This window comes from Jaculus jaculus, chromosome 6 (assembly GCF_020740685.1).
Source record: "Jaculus jaculus isolate mJacJac1 chromosome 6, mJacJac1.mat.Y.cur, whole genome shotgun sequence".
Lineage (NCBI taxonomy): Eukaryota > Metazoa > Chordata > Mammalia > Rodentia > Dipodidae > Jaculus > Jaculus jaculus.
The window spans coordinates 69,431,132-69,437,131 of NC_059107.1; the positions used below are offsets into that span (position 1 = coordinate 69,431,132).

At 41.0% G+C, this 6,000-nt stretch overlaps 1 pseudogene; it reads left to right on the plus strand.

Annotated features, from left to right (window-relative positions):
* The window catches only part of LOC101594867, a 151,678-nt pseudogene extending 147,890 nt beyond the window's left edge, over positions 1-3,788 (plus strand).
* The last annotated feature ends 2,212 nt before the right edge of the window (positions 3,789-6,000 follow it).

Consider the following 6,000-nt stretch of genomic DNA (forward strand, 5'->3'; position numbering starts at 1 on the left):
ATATGTATATATATATACATATATATGTATATATATTATATATACATATATATATATGTATGTATATAAAATATATATTATATACTAGAGTATAATATGTATATATGTATATATAATAATATGTATATACATATATATACACATATATGCATATATATAAATTTTATATAACCCATTGATTTGAGATATCATTAATAAACTCCATGAAATAATTTTTTAAAGGTTGTAAGCCTGTGAATATAGGAAAATCATGACAACTGTTTAGGGAATAATCTATCAATAACTCTAAAACACTTGAAAATTATTTTATTTAAAGCAACTAAGACAATTTTTTTGTTTTTGTCTTGAGGCAGGCTGGCCTTGATCTTGGGCCAGTTGCCTCTTCTTTTTAAGTAACAAGAAATTATACTATTTTAAAATACTTGGCGATTATAAGCCTCCATCTTAGAGACAATTTTGTTGTTTTCAATAATCCTCTGTGTAGTTTTAAATTGACTTAGAACATAAATTCAGTAATTACATTTATGGTATCATTTACCAAATTATCGTCTGTTTATACAATAAAATTTTAGCTCACTGTAGGCTTCTGTTAAATCTTACTTTTAAAGACAAAAGCCAAAAATAAAAAATTTGAAATAAACCAAATGTAATAAAACCAAAAGGTATTTGTAAATAATATCATATTTGTTTAAAGCCTAAACAAAATAGAAAATATCAGGTACAGTTCAAATTAAAATTTTGGGCTTATTTTTACCAAGCAATTTAAAATCCATGTGGTTTTCAAATGTGGGCAGGCTATCACACTGGAGCCTTGAATTGGTGATCTTCCTGTCTCAGCTTCCCAAGCATCTAGGATAATAGGCCTGTGCAAACAGGCCTAGCTCATTTTTCCTTTCATAATACTTTTTATGAATAAATGGTTTATAATTAGGCAAATATATATTTTTCATACAGCACTTGGGCAGAAAATCACGGCAGTTAGTGAGCGCCATCAGGTATGTCTTTTCCCATTTTGTCTCTACATCTGCTAAGTGACAGTGTTGTTACCTCCCCCACCCTGTTGACACAGCCTCACACCTCAGATGTGTTTCGGGAGAGGGAGACATATGTCAGGGACCCAGCCTGCTGAAGAAACATTTCTAGCCAAGCAGTGTGGAACAGGCCAGGCAGTCTGAGACGCCAATTTGTGGCCTGGCAAATGGGGGCTGTGGTAGAGTCCCCAGTCCGAAGGGAGGCCTTTCTGCCTGCCAGGCCACTGCCAATGTCATGTGCCATTCATTCCCTTCAGCATACTCAGAGACAGTGATCTTAGCCTCCAGCAAGAAGAGAAAGCCAGTTAGTTTTCCCAAGTGGAGAGAAGCAGTAGAAATACTCCAAGTCATGCTCAGAGCCAAAAAATTTGCTTCCCATTTTCCCCAGAACATAATCATAATTTTCCTTCTCAAGTTTGTCCTGCCAGAGCGGCCAACTGTAATGGGTGTTAGAGGTCCAGGAGTGTCCTTGAACCCCCAACCCTAGGTTGATTTCTAATTTAAAACAAGAATTGAATCAGAATAAAAAGACTTCTTGAATAGATGATCCGCAATATGTTCAGTGTTTTATTAGTTTGTAGTTTGGACCTGCAGCCACCTGGAGGTGTCACTGGGTATATCTTAAGGTGTGGTGGTGGGCTTGAAATTGTAATGTAAAGATATGCAAGGTAACTAGTTCCACCTGGAGTTCCTGAAGTGCTGCGTGGCTTTTGGCTTGGGGCTTGTGGCTTCTTCCGTCTCTCCCTACTTGCACCTGTGAAAACAGGAACAGCTACTTCTGCAATTATGGAGTTTTCCCTGGATCTATAAGCTTCAATGAATATCCCTTCCTTCATAACTGTACCTGGTCTAGAAGTTCATGTCAGCAAACCTGAAGCTGTCTATAACAACTGAGAAGGATAATTATTAAATTATCATATTTATTGAAGGAAGTACAGAGCTAAGGAAAGACGTCCATGTGACTAGAGATCACATGTGGAGAGTCTGGAAAGACCACGAAAAAAAAAAAAAAGAGAGAGAGAAAAGAAAGTTCTGGGGAGCTGGAAGGGATAATCCAGGTAGAGAGAAAGGGCTAGGGGGCCCTCCCCTTGGCCCAATCTGCTGGTCATGGCCCAGGCCTAGCTGAGGGAGAAATTCACCTACAGCTGGAAAGTCCCAATTGGTCAGCTCCCCCTGCAAATGTATGTATGACCTTTATAACTTATAACTTAGCGGTGAGCTGTCTTCCAGCTCAGGTGAACCAGAGGGATAGGTGGTTGGTAAGGGCTATGGGCTATCTTAGGAAGAAACTAGACTGACACCAAATTCTGGGGGCTGAACTTGACCAACCACAATGTTTCTATTCTATGAAAGATCTCCCACCCAGGAGGGGTCCTTATTGTTTGTGGAAAAACAGGTCTAGGGAACTATGCAAGAGATAAGAAGTCAGATCATCTTGAATTTCCAATAAGTACAGACTTTCCTGCCTCTTTTTTCCGAAGATACAGTCACCCCAGCTGTGCCTCCCTCTCAGGACGATATCTGTGAGTTTGAGGACAGCTGCAGACTGCATAGAGAATTTCAGGTCAGCCTGGGTTTGAGAAAACACCTACCTTGGAAAACCAAAATAAATAAATAAAAATTTAAAATGATGTGATATAAACAAAATATTTAAGTTTTATTAGATAGTTCATTCATGTTGAGATTTTAAATATATTGCTTCATTGTGGGTGTAAGTAATGTATATGAGATATGCATGTGCATTTGCCTCTGCAGTGCCCCATGCACTTGCACACTGTATGGTGTGCTTGTCTGTGACAAGGTGTGCTCATCTGAACAGGTGTGCTTGTTTGTGACAGGTGTGCTCATCTGTGACAGGGTGTGCTCGTCTGTGACAGGGAGTGCTCATCTGTGACAGGGTGTGTTCATCTGTGACAGGTGTGCTCGTCTGTGGCAGGGTATGATTGTCTGTAACTGGGTGTGCTTGTCTGTGACAGGGTATGCTCATCTGTAACAGGGTGTGATTGTGTGACAGGGTGTGCTCATCTGTGACAGGTGTGCTCGTCTGTGACAGGGTGTGCTCGTCTGTGACAGGGTGAGCATATCTGTGGCAGGGTGTGCTCATCTGTGACAGGCGTGCTCGTCTGTGACAGGGTGAGCATGTCTGTGACAGGGTGTGCTCATCTGTGACAGGGTGAGCATCTCTGCGACAGGGTGAGCAGGTCTGTGGAAGGGTGAGCATGTCTGTGGAAGGGTGTGCTCGTCTGTGACAGGGTGAGCATGTCTGTGACAGGGTGAGCATGTCTGTGACAGGGTGAGCATGTCTGTGGAAGGGTGAGCATGTCTGTGGAAGGGTGAGCATGTCTGTGGCAGGGTGTGCTCATCTGTGACAGGGTGAGCATGTCTGTGGCAGGGTGAGCATGTCTGTGACAGGGTGTGCTCTTCTGTGACAGGGTGTGCTTGTCTGTGACAGGGTGTGCTTGTCTGTGACAGGGTGTGTTTGTCTGTGCCCAGTGCACTCGTCTGTGACCAGGTGTGCTTTTCTGTGACAGGGTGTGCTCATCTGTGACAAGGTGTGCTTGTCGCTGACAGGGTGTGCTTGTCTCTGACAGGGTGTGCTTCTCTGTGGCAGGGTGTGCTCGTCTCTGGAAGGGGGTGCTTGTCTCTGACACGGTGTACTTGTCTCTGACAGACACTGGTGTGCTTCTCTGTGGCAGGGTGTGGGTGTGCTTGTCTGTGACAGGTGTGCTCATCTGTGACAGGTGTGCTCATTTGTGACAGGTGTGCTTGTCTGTGACAGGTGTGCTCGTCTGTGAAGGTGTGCTTGTCTGTGACAGGGTGTGCTCAGCTGTGACAGGTGTGCTCATCTGTGACAGGTGTGCTTGTCTGTGACAGGTGTGCTCATCTGTGACAGGTGTGCTGGTCTGTGACTGGGTGTGCTCGTCTGTGACAGGTGTGCTTGTCTGTGACAGGGTGTGCTTGTCTGTGGCAAGGTGTGCTCATCTGTAACAGGGTGTGCTCGTCTGTGACAGGGTGAGCATGTCTGAGTCAGGGTGTACTCATCTTTGACAGTGTGTGCTCATCTGTGACAGAGTGTACTCATCTGTGACAGGGTGTACTCATCTGTGACAGAGTGTGCTCATCTGTGACTTGGTGTGCTTGTCTGTGACAGGGTGTGCTTGATTGTGAGAGGATGTGCTCATCTGTAACTGGGTGTGCTTGTCTGTGAGAGGGTGTGCTCATCTGTAACAGGGTGTGATTGTGTGACAGGGTGAGCATATCTGTGACCGTATGTGCTTGTGTGTGGCTGGGTGAGTGTGCCAGTGGTTGCGTGTGCTTGTCTGTGACAGAGTGTACTCGTCTGTGACAGAGTGTGCTCGTAAAGATGAACTGGAGGCAATACTCTGTGATGTAGTTTCATGAGATCGTCATTCATGTGAGGGTGGGATTTTGCCTTGATGTAGCTGCTTTTGTGTCATTGATGTTACTGTAAGTAACTCCTCACCCATGTTCCTGTGAGTAAAATCAATGAAATTTTTGATTCAACAGCCTTACGTGGGAAGAATCCTTAATATGATCTGACATTAGTGTTAAAGATGTGTAAGTTACCATCTGATTACATCTTTTTAGAAAAAATAATGAAGTTGATCTTGATTATTTTCAGTGTTTTTATTACGTATGAGATCTACACACAAGACACATTCTCTCTTTCTCTCTCATATGTGCACTACATTACTCTCCCATGTCCTCCTCAGTCCCACCATACACCTTCTTTTTGTCACCAGAGGTTATCCTACTGAAAAGAATGACTCTTTCCCACCATTATCATTAACTGTCATTAGTTCATCAGAGAGGCAAGAGGCCTTCCCTATCCATAACAGAATGCTTATTGTTTTGTTCCCATCAGTCACTGGCAGGTTTTCTGCAGGGAAACACAACTACAGTTACTGCAAGTTTCATAGGTGCAATACTCCACAGTATTCATTTCCATTCTTTAGCTTTTACATTCTTTCTGTCCCATTTTCCATGAAGTTGAATTATCTTTGGAGGTGATGATATATGTAGGCTCTTTGTAGAACTAAGTACTCATGAGTCACTTATTTTCAGCATTTAACCTGTTAAGATTTGCTACATTGACTGTCTTCCACTGTCAAATTAAAAATAAATTAGAAAAGGAAAGAAAGAACACATTTTGGACTGATTGTGAGCAGAACTGATAAGGCAAGATGTGCAAAAGTGGCATGATAATTACGGGGAAATCAAGAGCTGAGTGATTGGATTTGAAATCTGATCCATAGGAGTAAATATATTCCTGGTAATAAAACTAGGTCAAAAGCTTATTGCTATAGAGAACATAGGCCGTAGAGAAGAAGTTACTATTGCTGCATTGGTAAATAAAAGTGTTGTCAAAGGCCTCCTAAATATTTATCTTTATATCCAAGTGCCTTGATGTTTTTAGATGCAGAACTATGTAGAAATAAATTCACTGTAGAGTTTAGTATTTCATCCTAAATTTATTTTTCAAGTATTTCAGAAGCTTATTATAATGTAAGAAGAAGTGGAAATAGACCCGTCACATTTCTGGTGCTAAGCATCTTAACTTTATCATTTTATTTCTGTTATATCTAATATTTGCTGACATTCTTGGATACATTATGAGGTGAAAGAGTTCATATTACTACTCAACTAAAAATAGACTTAATTTTAAAATTTGAGTACCAGATTTTATTTAATATATACTTGTGTATAAACATTGATATGAAAATATCTTGTAATTTAAGTAACGTAACAACTTACAGTACCTCCTTCATGGCATTTAGCTAACCATATATATTTTGAAAAATCTCCTCAGGCATTGTCCTACATTCAGAAGGAGAAGCTATTGATTTGAGTAAAAGGGAATGATAATTGAGGAATTCTACAGGGATTTAATTTTGTTATTTCTAAATCACACTTACTACATATATTTGTTTATTTTTTATGAAACATT